At 34.1% G+C, this 13,799-nt stretch overlaps 1 pseudogene; it reads left to right on the top strand.

Moving 5' to 3' along the window:
* The window catches only part of LOC122335594, a 64,162-nt pseudogene that overhangs the window by 43,271 nt on the left and 7,092 nt on the right, over positions 1-13,799 (top strand).

The raw sequence follows: 13,799 nt of genomic DNA, 5'->3' as shown, positions 1-13,799 counted from the left end.
TAAACGTCCTAAATGCTCTTCATTTGTACGTTTCTATGGCAACAAAAGTCATAATCGCGATAATTTCGGACGATGTTGCGATCTTTGCATGCAAAATTAATTCGATGATACATATCAGCTACATATTCTCTGTAAATAACACTCTGTGCTAAAAACAACGGCGCTTTAATGTTTTAAGCACTCTACAGCTTTTTCTGTGCCGTCGTATTTGTAATAACGAAGCTAAAATAAAAAAGAGCTATGCTGTGATCACCACTACAGTGATTATCATCAAGAACAAAATAGATCTGGCCTCAATCCTTTTAGCGGAGGATGTGGAATGAAAAATACCTAAAGGCTTTCTTCTCTCCGTCTTTCCAGTGGACTGCGCTCAGGGTCTGCAGGCGAAGGATAAGACGGGTTCGAGCGACCCCTACGTCACGGTGCAGGTGGGCAAGACCAAGAAGAGGACCAAGACCATCTACGGCAATCTCAACCCCATCTGGGACGAGAGCTTTCACTTGTGAGTGAACCCGAGAAGAAGCAAACGTCTGCTTATTCGCTTTCTTAAGAAAGTACTTTGTAAGGTTTTGATGTACTTGAAAAATAGCTTTATTACAATAATAAATCAAACCTATCCTGTTATGAATGATTCAGAAGTGCAGTTTATTACTAAGGGAAAAAAGTTGTAAGCATTGCTATTTTACGCAATGAAACGTTATTTGTACTGCTATTATTATTATTATTCATTTGTTTTCTTTCAAATTTTAAGGATTTAAGTAACATTGTTGCGTGTTTGTCATATTTCTTTCTTTTTTATTTCTTGTATTATTTGTATTATTTCTTTATTTTGTATTTGCATTTTTTCTTTTTTTATTTTATTTTTTTCTATATTGTTTATAAAGCTTTTATTTCACGTTGTTTTTATTATTTGAGTTTTTTACGTTGTTAAATACGTATTTTTCAGGTTTTTGTTTTTTTCGTTTTACTTTAGTATATTATTTTTTGTATATTTAGTATAGTATGTAAATATTGAGATTATTAGTTTTAATTAATATTTTAAATTATCCGTATTTTAATTTTAGATTAATTTTTAAGTCGTTTTGTTGCTTTAATAGTTTTTGTATATATTTATTTTAGTTTGGGGTATTATTTTAGTACAGTCAATTTATGCTAAATGAAAATTATTATGTAATGTAATTTGTTTTTATTTTATATTTAGTTTGTTTTGGGTAAACTTTATTTTTATTTGAAGTAATGAAAATGTAGTATATTTTGTATTATTTCTTGTATTATTTGTATTATTTCTTTATTTTCAACGCTATATTGTTTATAAAGCTTTAGTAGTTTTTATTTCACGTTGCTGTTTAAACAGGGTTACTTTTAATTAGGTTTTTAAATTATTTTATTTTATTTTATTTTGTATATTTAGTATAATATATAAATATTGAGATATTATTAGTTTCAATTAATATTTTAAATTAGATTGTTTTTTCTGCATTTTAATTTTTAAGTCATTTTTGTTGCTTTAAAAGTTTTGTATATATTTATTTTAGTTTTGGGTATTATTTCAGTACAGTCAATTTATGCTAAATGAAAGTGAGAAATATGCGTTTTTATTTGAAGTAATGAAAATGTTTTGTATCTTGTATTATTTTTTTTTGTACTCTATATTGTTTAGTATTTTATTTCACATTGTTTTAGTTATTTTAGTACCCCAGCATTTTTAAATACGTATTTTTAGGTTTTGTTTTCCCGAGCAGGCTACTTTAGTATATTATTTTGTATATTTAGTATAATATATAAATATTCAGATATTATTAGTTTCAATTAATATTTTAAATTATTTTTACATTTTAATTTTAGATTAATTTTTGCATTAATAGTTTTTGCATATATTTATTTTAGTTTTGGGTGTTCAATTTATGCTAAATGAAAACGAGAAGTATCTTTTTTTTTTATTATTTCATCTCGGGTCAACTTTATTTTATTTGAATAAAGATCCTAAAGATGTTTTTAAGGGTTTAATCTCAAGTAAGCGACGTTTTAATGAAAGCTGATAACCGGGTCGTGTCTGTGCTGTTCCAGCGAGTGTCATAACTCTTCGGACCGGATAAAGGTGCGCGCGTCTGGGACGAGGACAGCGATATCAAGTCTCGCGTGAAGCAGAGGTTCAAGCGGGAGTCGGACGATTTTCTGGGACAGACCATCATTGAAGTGCGGACGCTGAGCGGAGAAATGGACGTCTGGTACAACCTCGGTGCGTCCGCGTCGCTGCCTGCTTGTTTAGTGTCTCTGCGAACGCGAGCCGGGACGAATGACCAGCTTCCCTCTTTCTCTCTGAGCAGACAAGCGCACGGATAAGTCGGCCGTGTCCGGAGCGATCCGCATGCACATCAGCGTGGAGATCAAGGGAGAGGAGACCGTGGCTCCGTACCACGTTCAGTACACCTGCCTGCATGAGGTACGTCCCCGAAACACGCTTCTGGAAGCGTTTCTCTTGAATAAATAAGCTTCCTATTGATGCATGAATCTAAACGATGAGAGAAGCGCCTTAGCAATGCGTGCCACTCATCAAAAAAGCAAAATGCATCATTTTGAGCCATGCGGTGTGTTTTTGGCTATTGCTTTTGCGCTCCAGGATCACATATAAAGATTATGTTCGGATATAATCGATGTTTTTGCATGCATCCTCACGCTCGCATTAAAGTCTGACGGAATGCTTTCGAAGTAATGTTTGAGTAACGTTCGCGTTTGCAATAAGTCCTCATAACACCGGAAATCATTCCCTTATGATGTTATTTGATCAATGTTCTTAGATTTATTTATTTTTTGTAACTTTTAAATAGCGCTCTTAATAAAGAGACAGGACCGCAAGCAAAATGGAAATGAATTATCCTTAATAAAATTGTAACATTTTTAGAAAAACAAAAACAAATAGAAAAATTAGATTTATGTGTTTTAAGAAAAGTTTTTGTAACCTAAGAATAACTTCACGATCGCAACAAGGAAACGTTTTAACATTCTTACAATATAAAGATGTTATATTTTAGGTGAAGATAAATCCATCCAGTCATAAAATCAAATGTTGAGGGCTGCAGCAAGAACCAATTTTTATCTCTTTTGGGATAAAGTGTTTATTGATTTATATTTTTTGAACTCTGAAATCTCATTGCTTCAAAGCTGTATATTAATCTTAATTATATTAATTATTTTAATTATATCTCAATTTTTCTAGTGCTGTCAAGCAATTAATCACATCCAAAATAAAAGTTTTTCTTCTGAAAAATATATATATTTTTTTTTTATTTATACATATATAAATATATGAAATATATAACCATAACCTATTTTCATCAAATATATGCATGCATCTGTTTGTATATATACATAATAAATACACACAGTATACTCAAATTTAGTATGTAACCAAAAACGTATTATTTTGAATGCAATTAATTTTGATTAATTATTTGACAGCGCTAATATTTCTAATTGTCTGCGGTTCTGTTCATTTTGCATTTCCTCACTTTCATTGAGGGTTTATTTAGTATTAATTATATATTATTGTGGTTTTTATTAAAATGATCAATAAGCTTTATTTTTATATGATGTTTTTCGTGTCTATTATATAATTTTTCGTAATTTATTTATGTGCATTTTTTTATTTATTTCAGTTTTAGCTTTCATTTGTTTTAAGTTAGTAATTCAACTTTCTGTATTTATTTTTTCACATGATTTTTAATTTTTAATTTGTCACATGCACATACATACATGGTACGACATGCAGTGAAATGTTTTTAATGTTTTTCCAGCGTCAAAATAGAAAAAAAAAAAAAATTAAAAAAATATATATATATATATATATATATATATATATATATATATATATATATATATATATATAAAATATAAAAATATATATAAAGAAGAAGTGTGTTTTTAGCAAGAAGTTTTAGCTTAAATAAATGTTTTTATTGATATTAAGCGTGCTGGAAAGTAGAACTGAACCGGTGTGTCCTCTTCCCATGATGCCGTGCAGCACATCTTCCACTACACCACAGAGAAGCAGAACAGCGGCGTGGTGAAGATCCCTGACGCCAAAGGAGATGACGCCTGAAAGTGTGCCTGACGAGGCGGCAGGAGATCGTGGGACGAGTTCGCCATGAGATACGGAGTGGAGTCCATCTATCAGGCCATGACGTAAGCAGGAGACTCTCTAACAGGAAACATACAAGACAGGAGGAAGAAATCAGATTTCAGTGCCTTTGTGTAGGATTTTCTCGGCAGGGTTTTTGCTGATTGAAATTGAAAATGAGATCACCGCTGAATTTTTAACGTACAAGTTTGCTTTAGATCATTTTGAAGATTTGAGGTTAGGCGAAATTGCATTTAAATACTTTTTAAGCGTTGAACGAAGCGCGTGTCGCACCTGAGATTGTCACTCATATTTTGTGTGCCGTTCCTGCGTTATGCGCTGAAAATAATACAAAAAGAAGAAAAAAAAAAAAAGAATCCCATGTTGTTTATTGTCAAAAAAATTACATGAATAAAAAGAAAAGCTTTGTTGCGTTGCATCCGGTTGGAAACCCCTTCAAAACAACCTAAGTATAAATAAAATAAATAATAATAATAATAATAATAATAAATTAATTAAAAAAAAAAAATATATATATATATATATATATATATATATATATATATATATATATTTATTTATTTATTTATATATATATATATATATATATATATATATATATATATATATATATATATATATATATATATATATATATCTACAGCCAGGAAAGTGGAGAGAAGAGTTGATTTGAATGTCAGTTATTTAGTTTTTAATATTAAACAGTCTAACTTCTTCTGTATCTCAGTGTAAGAGTGTTCAACTTTCTCTCTTGGGAAAAAAAATCTGATTATTATTTGGTCTCGTGTTGAATATATATATATATATATATATAATATAAACATCCGTGATGTGAAGTATCTTATTCAGGACAGCTTTAAATAAACAATAACATGCCGTTTTCATGATCCCTCTTGTTCTGTTCAAATTGTTAAAGATGTTGCACATTCTGCATGTATATTTTACGAGCACAGCTAATATATATAAATATAAGTATAAATATAAATGTATAAGTGGCCAAGCAAAATGGGTTTTTTTTTCGAAAGCCGATGCCAATATCTTGTAAAGCAGGGTAGCCCATATTAGTCTGATATAACTTTATTTACGCTTTATTTCGAGAAAACGTGAATTCAGTTTACTTCCATGTGCTAAAATAACTAAACCTGAAATACAAGTAATATTACCATATTACTAAAAACTAGGGATGTGTACAAAAAATAGAACTTTAATTAAAGCTTAAAGTAAAATTGGAAAACATTCAAATTAGAACTTTATTCCAACTTTATTCATTTAGTTAAGTAGAAAGGTTTCTGGTTAAATATTCCTTTTACTGTTTATTGTGGGACGGATTTTAGATGAAAATGAATTGCGTCGTGCTCAAGATTAGGATTAAAAGCTTTTTGTCATGTTAACTAGTATAATCATTTCTAGTAAATATTTTAGCTGAATGAAAATTATTAGTTAGTCATCATTGTGATGCTTTTAGTTCATTACAAATGAGTTTTAGATGAAAATGATTTGTATCACGGTAAAAAAATGCGATTTTAGCTGAAAATTACGTGCATTGTGCAAAGATTTATCTTAAGAGTTATATATATATATAGGTTCAATTAGATGACCGTTACGTTTATCATAAAACATGCTTTTTTCTAATTTACGAATCACATCGTAGACCTCTTATTGAACAGGGATCTGCTGTAATAACTGCTCTTGGGTAACCCGGTCCTCTGTGTTTGTGTTCAGGCATTTTGCGTGTCTGTCGTCGAAGTACATGTGTCCGGGTGTCCCTGCGGTCATGAGCACGCTTCTGGCCAACATCAACGCCTACTACGCTACACCACCCAGTCCACCAACAGCGTGTCTGCCTCCGACCGCTTCGCCGCCTCCAACTTCGGGGTCCGTCCGGCTTTCAGAAACACTACATCGCCTGCGAAACACCTCCTTCGTTCCTCAAAGCCGCATTGAATCGCAAAAGATTGCTATTTGCATTTTCTTAACCTATTATTCATTCGGGAATGCTGAAAAATTAAATGTGTTACCGTCTCCGCAAAACATATTGTGCATATATAAATTAAAAATAATGTCGCTTGGATGATGTGATGCTGAAGGCTGGATTAATGATGCTCAAAATGCACAGAAATAAATTACGGTTTACAATATATTAACACAGAAAGCAATCGTTTTAAATCGTGATAATATTTCACTGTTTTTACTGTATTTTTGATTGGTGAATGCGCATGAAACGATCTTGCCGCAAACTTTACGTGCATACATTAAAATGCGTTTTACAGTAAAATGCTGGATAGCTTAATTTTAAGTGTATCAGAAAAAACGGCAACATACCGCAACCATGCCACGCATTACGATAAACTACTGTAATTGCTAAAAATACTTCACTTGGCCTTCAATTAGGGCACAATATTCAGCAATCATATATGTATTGATTAACGCCTATGCACAGCTGGTGACTGAGAGTTTAGCGGTTATTGAATAGTTATTGAAAGCATAATCAGAAAGTAGCAAAATAATTTGTCAAAAAGTATTAACCCAACTACACGTACGGAGGTCTGCATCAAAAAATACAAAACACTAAAGCATTTCGATACGAAATAAGGCGTATTTATCAGCCCTATCATTTTTATTTGAAATGCATGTCTTTTTTTGTGCAGAAAGAGCGCTCCGTGAAGCTTTTGGATCAGCTGCACAACTCCCTGAGGATAGACCTCTCTATGTACAGAGTACGTTCACGTGTTCAGTGATGCGCCGCTGTACGCCGCGCTCTGTGTGTACTGAACAACTGTGTTTCTCTCAGAATAACTTCCCAGCTAGCAGTCCTGAGAGGCTGCAGGACCTGAAGTCCACCGTAGATCTTCTGACCAGCATCACTTTCTTTAGGATGAAGGTTGGTTCTGCTCGTAGACCTTTGATCGTTTCATGACGTACGGAGAGTTTGTTTGCAAACGTCACGTTTTATCACGTGCATTATAATTAATCTGCAGCTCACTGAAAAATAACGTTAAATAATATGTGTCTGGAGTTGCACGGCTGTATTTGTAGCAGCAGACAAAAATATATATTGCATGGGACAAAATAATACGTTTTTCTTTTATGCCAAAAATCATTAAGTAAGGGTCATGTTCTATGAAGATATTTGATAAACTTCCCACCAATAAATGTATCATTTGTGATTATTAATATGCATTGTTCAGAACTTTAAAGGCCGTTTTCTCAATATTTCGATTTTTCTTTGCACCCTCGTATTGCAGATTTTCACGTAAGCGCAGGTATAAATGCAGATTTAATAGTTGTATCAAATATCGTCCGTTCATAACAAGCCGTGCTTTAATGGAAAGATTATATATTCAGCTTTTCAGAAATCGTCATTATGACCAGTCACAAATCAATAAATAATAATTAGATAAATGCAAAAGAGCAACCCTTAAACTGCAGCATAATTATCGCATAACGTAAGATAAAACTAGTAATATATTCATACATTTAGTTTTTTTTCCACTGGTAGATAGATCTTAAATCATTTAATGGCATGCTTTGTGGGTAGTTTTTCTTTTTGTTTCTTTGTGTTCGTGTTTTTGACGGTGTTTTTGAACGTCTTAAGTGTGCATCTGATGGTGAGATGAATCTCTGTTGTGTGTGTTTTTCAGGTCCAGGAGCTGCAGAGTCCTCCGAGAGCGAGTCAAGTCGTTAAAGACTGTGTGAAAGCGTGTCTCAACTCGACCTACGAGTACATCTTTAATAACTGCCATGAGCTCTACAGCCGGGAATACCAGAACGACCCGGTGTGTGTGTGTGTGTGTGTTTTCTGTGAGCTGTATGAGCTGTAGAAATAAAAACGCAGGAAGTTTATGGGAGAAAATCATACACCGCTCTTGACTGAATAACTTCTGGTAACCTTAATAATCTAGGAATAATCTATGTTTCATTTATACACTGAACACTTGATTTGATTACTGTTTTCCATACCTGAATACTTCTGTTACACATACCTGAGATTGCATTGAGAAAGCATAGATTTTTAATAGAAAGATAGGTTAGGGTTAGGTTAGGGTTAGGTTATGGTTAGGTTAGGTTAGTTCAGGTTAAGGTTAGGTTAGGGTTAAGTTAGGTTAGGTTAGGTTAGGGTTAGGGTTAGGGTTAGGTTAGGGTTAGGTTAGGGTTATGGTTATGGTTATGGTTATGGTTAGGTTAGGTAAGGTTAGGGTTAGGGTTATGGTTAGGTTAGGTTAGTTCAGGTTAAGGTTAGGTTAGGGTTAAGTTAGGTTAGGGATAGGTTAGGTTAGGGTTTGGTTAGGTTAGGGTTATGGTTAGGTTAGGGTTTGGTTAGGTTAGGGTTTGGTTAGGGTTATGGTTAGGTTAGGTTAGGTTAGGTTAGTTCAGGTTAAGGTTAGGTTAGGGTTAAGTTAGGTTAGGGTTATGGTTATGGTTAGGTTAGGGTTAGGTTAGGTTAGGGTTATGGTTATGGTTAGGTTAGGTTAGGGTTAAGTTAGGGTTATGGTTAGGTTAGGTTAGGTTAGGTTAGGTTAGGGTTATGGTTATGGTTAGGTTAGGTTAGTTCAGGTTAAGGTTAGGTTAGGGATAGGTTAGGGTTATGGTTAGGTTAGGGTTAGGTTAGGTTAGGTTAGGGTTATGTTATGTTAGGGTTAAGTTAGGTTAAGGTTAGGTTAGGGATAGGTTAGGTTAGGTTAGCTTAGGGTTAAGGTTAGGTTTAGGGTTAGGTTAGGTTGGGTTAGGTTAGGTTAGGGTTAGGTTAGGTTAGGGATAGGTTACGTTAGGTTAGGTTATGTTATGTTAGGTTAAGTTAGGTTAGGTTAGCTTAGGTTAAGGTTAGTTTAGGGTTAGGTTAGGTTAGGTTAGGTTAGGGTTAGGTTAGGGTTAGGTTAGGGTTATGGTTATGGTTAGGTTAGGTAAGGTTAGGGTTAGGGTTATGGTTAGGTTAGGTTAGTTCAGGTTAAGGTTAGGTTAGGGTTAAGTTAGGTTAGGGATAGGTTAGGGTTTGGTTAGGTTAGGTTAGGGTTATGGTTAGGTTAGGGTTTGGTTAGGTTAGGGTTTGGTTAGGGTTATGGTTAGGTTAGGTTAGGTTAGTTCAGGTTTGAGTTAGGTTAAGGTTAAGTTAGGTTAGGTTATGGTTGTGGTTAGGTTAGTTAGGTTAGGTTATGGTTGTAGTTAGGTTAGGTTAGGGTTAGGTTAGGGTTAGAAGTTAGGTTAGGTTAGGTTGGGGGTTATGGTTATGGTTAGGTTAGGTTAGGTTAGTTCAGGTTAAGGTTAGGTTAGGGATTAGGTTAGGTTATGGTTAGGTTAGGTTAGGTTAGGTTAGGGTTAGGTTAGGGTTGTGTTATGTTAGGGTTAAGTTAGGTTAAGGTTAGGTTAGGGATAGGTTAGGGTTATGGTTAGGTTAGGGTTAGGTTAGGTTAGGTTAGGGTTGTGTTATGTTAGGGTTAAGTTAGGTTAAGGTTAGGTTAGGGATAGGTTAGGTTAGGAATTAGCTTAGGTTAAGGTTAGGTTTAGGGTTAGGTTAGGTTAGGTTAGGTTAGGTTAGGTTTGGGTTAGGTTAGGGATAGGTTACGTTAGGTTAGGGTTATGTTATGTTAGGTTAAGTTAGGTTAGGTTAGCTTAGGGTTAAGGTTAGGTTTAGGGTTAGGTTAGGTTAGGTTAGTTAGATTAGATTAGGTTAGGTTAGGTTAGGTTAGGTTAGGTTAGGTTAGTTCAGGTTAAGGTTAGGTTAGGGTTAAGTTAGGTTAGGTTAGGTTAGCTTAGGTTAGAGTTAGGGTTAGGTTAGGTTAGGTTAGGTTAGGTTAGGTTAGGGTTAGGTTAGGTTAGGGATAGGTTACGTTAGGTTAGGGTTATGTTATGTTAGGGTTAAGTTAGGTTAGGTTAGCTTAGGGTTAGGTTAGGTTTAGGGTTAGGTTAGGTTAGGTTGGGTTAGGTTAGGTTAGGTTAGGTTAGGGTTAGGTTAGGTTAGATTAGATTAGGTTAGGTTAGGGTTATGGTTAGGTTAGGTTAGAGTTAGGTTAGTTCAGGTTAAGGTTAGGTTAGGGTTAAGTTAGGTTAGGTTAGGGTTATGGTTAGGTTAGGGTTATGGTTAGGTTAGGTTAGGTTAGGTTAGTTCAGGTTAAGGTTAGGTTAGGGTTAAGTTAGGTTAGGGTTAGGTTAGGTTAGGTTAGGTTAGTTCAGGTTAAGGTTAGGTTAGGGTTAAGTTAGGTTAGGGATAGGTTAGGTTAGGGTTTGGTTAGGTTAGGTTAGGGTTATGGTTAGGTTAGGGGTTTGGTTGAGGTTAGGGTTATGGTTAGGTTAGGTTAGGTTAGTTCAGGTTAAGGTTAGGTTAGGTTAAGTTAGGTTGGGGTTAGGGTTATGGTTAGGTTAGGTTATGGTTAGGTTAGGTAAGGTTAGGTTAGATTATGGTTATGGTTAGGTTAGTTCAGGTTAAGGTTAGGTTAGGGATAGGTTATGGTTAGGGTTATGGTTAGGGTTATGGTTAGGTTAGGGTTAGGTTAGGTTAGGTTAGGTTAGGGTTGTGTTATGTTAGGGTTAAGTTAGGTTAGGGTTAGGGTTAGGGTTAAGTTAGGTTAGCTTAGGTTAAGGTTAGGTTTAGGTTAGGTTAGAGTTAGGTTAGGTTAGGGTTAAGGTTAGAGTTAGGTTAGGGATAGAGTTAGGTTAAGGTTAGGTTTAGGTTAGAGTTAGGTTAGGTTGGTTTGGTTAGGTTAGGGTTAAGGTTAGGTTAGGTTAGGGTTTAGGTTTAGGTTAGGTTAGGTTAGGTTAGGGTTTGGTTAGGTTAGGTTAGGTTAGGGTTACAATATAACAATTAATTAACAATTAGTTAATTCTACATTTTAACAGTTTATTTTTATGGTCTTTTAAATTATTTTAGTTTATATATATATATTACTTTGAACTTTTAAACTTCTGAATGTTCTGTTTGGAAACTTTAAGATGTTTTGAGCTTTTAAATATTTTGAACTTTAAACTTTTGAATGTTCTATTGGAACTTTTGAAAAGTTTTGGACCTTTACGCTTCTGAGTGTTCTATTGAAAAGTTTCCGTTGTTGTGAACTTTTCAACTTTGAATGTTCTTCTGAAAACTTTGGTTTGAGCGAGAGCATCACGCTGGACTGAATGAGTTTGTGTTTGTCTCTTCGTTGCTGCTTAGTAATTCACATTCAGGAGCGCCAGCGTAGAAGTTCTTCTCATGGAAAATGAAATATTGATTATGGTGGAGGTTCTGTGGCAGTTATGAATGGAGAAGAAGCGCAGTGTGACGTGTGTTTATCCCTCTCGCTCTCGCTCTCTCTGCTCTTCCACTGCAGAACTTTATTAGTAAGATTGAAGACGCGTCTGGGGTTTTTGACACCTCATAACTGCAGCACTGACCGGATGTCCCTGGTGTGTGTGTGTGTGTGTGTGTCCCTGTGTGTGTGTGTCTGTGTGTGTGTGTGTGTGTGTGTGTGTGTGTGTGTGTGTGTGTGTGTGTGTGTGAGTGTGTGTGTGGTGTGTGTGTGTGTGTGTGTGTGTGTGTGTGTGTGTGAGTGTGTGTGTGTGTGTGTGAGTGTGTGTGTGTGAGTGAGTGTGTGTGTGTGTGTGTGTGTGTGTGTGTGTGTGTGTGTGTGTGTGTGTGTGTGTGTGTGTGAGTGTGTGTGTGTGTGTGTGTGTGAGTGTGTGTGTGTGAGTGTGTGTGTGTGTGTGTGTGTGTGTGTGTGTGTGTGTGTGTGTGTGTGTGTGTGTGTGAGTGTGTGTGTGTGTGTGTGTGTGTGTGTGTGTGTGTGTGTGTGTGTGTGTGAGGTGTGTGTGTGTGTGCGTGCAGATCTGAGATGATAATGGGACCTAGACGCAGGAAGCATTCTTGCATGCTCTCTGCATAATTATTTTAATTGCCAGTTTGAGCTGCACTACTAGAAGAAACTACAACATATTTCTAAAAATGGAGAGAAATATGTAAACATACTTAAGTCAAGATATGTTTAATATACAAAATGGCATTAATAAGAAGTCTTGTTTTCTGAAAAATCTAATAAAAGTAAATAGTGTTTCTCCAAATATCTGCCAATGGGGTTCCCAAATTCAACTTATTTTCCCTTTTTTCCCCTTATTTTTTTACTTTGCTGTAATTTGATGTTTGTTTGCATCACTGTCTTAAAATGTTTAATTTTATATTTATATAATATTATGTTATAATAATATATTTATTTAATGAATTTTGTTTATTTAATCTTTTAAAACCCTTTTTCTCTCTTAACTTTTTTCCAATGCTACATTTTTAGTTCTGTTGTAGTCTTAAAATCATATATATATATATATAAATTAATAAATATTAATTAATATTAATAAATTAATAAATAAATATAATTAATAAATTATATATATATATATATATATATATATATATATATATATATATATATATATATATATATATATATATATATATATATAATTAAATTTAAATATTTTAAAACCTTTTTCTTACCTTTTCTAATGCTGCTCTAGTAGTTCTGTTGTACTTTGAGGTTTTGAGATGTTTCATTGTATTATATTTTATTGATTACGCTTTATCATATCATATTATTTATTATTCAGATACTCACTTGTCGTGTTTTAGTCCTGTTGTACTTGAATCCTATCTTGTGCTGTTATTATTAGCATGTATCTAATTATATTTAAAAATGAATTTAAAAAACCACGATCTTTAATAATAAAATAAATAGTAATTGCTAGAATCAAAGTGCACTTGTATGATTGTTTGTAAAAATGCTGATGGAAGAAGGTCTGTTTGTGATGTTCAAGTGCTCTCTTGTCTGTATTCACATCCAGTCGAAGACGGTTCCTCCCGAAGAGCAGGGGCCAGTATCAAGAACCTGGACTTCTGGTCCAAACTCATCACCCTCATTGTTTCTATTATAGAGAGGACAAGAACTCCTACCGCCCTGCTTGAACCAGTGAGACACGAAGGGCTTTAAGCCGTTCCAGATCGATCCTTAGCGTGGTTAGAGTACTGCGCGAAAGAAAAGCGAGTTGTTTAAGCGAGGCTGTGTTCCTCCGGCAGGTTTCCTCAGGAGCTGAGCGTAGGGAAAGATCAGCTTGGAGGTGATGTGGGAACATGTTTGCTCAGGATATGAAGTACGCCATGGAAGGTAAACACTGACTCGTATGAGAAAGTAGTGAGTTTTGCCATCTTTTTATTTACGTGCATTTGTAGCGATAGATAACAATACACTGCATGGGTCGAAAAGATAGGTTTTTGCTTTTATGCCAAACAATTATTAGGATATCGAGATCGATATTTTGATATTTTGTCCGTTTCCTGTTATAAATATAGCAAAACTTCATTTTTGATTTTTAATGTGCATCATGAAAAACAATTACTTTACAACAACTTTAAAAGCGATTTTCTCAATATTTGATTTCTTTGGAGCCTCAGATTCCAGATTTTGAAATAGTTGTATCTACCATATATTGTCCGATCATAAATGTAAAAATTCTTCTCTCACTTCACCTGGTATTATTATCTCTGTCTTGAGATGTTTAAGTATATTTTTCTATTTAATATATTATTCATTTATTTTCTTTACTGTTATATTTTACTTCCTTTTGCAGTTTGTGTGAATCTGTTTTGAGATGTTGAATTATTTTCTAGTATGTGTATATATATATATATATATATATATATATATAT

The sequence above is a fragment of the Puntigrus tetrazona genome, unplaced genomic scaffold (genome assembly GCF_018831695.1).
Source record: "Puntigrus tetrazona isolate hp1 unplaced genomic scaffold, ASM1883169v1 S000000836, whole genome shotgun sequence".
NCBI classification, from domain to species: domain Eukaryota; kingdom Metazoa; phylum Chordata; class Actinopteri; order Cypriniformes; family Cyprinidae; genus Puntigrus; species Puntigrus tetrazona.
This window is presented reverse-complemented; position numbering and strand designations above follow the sequence as displayed.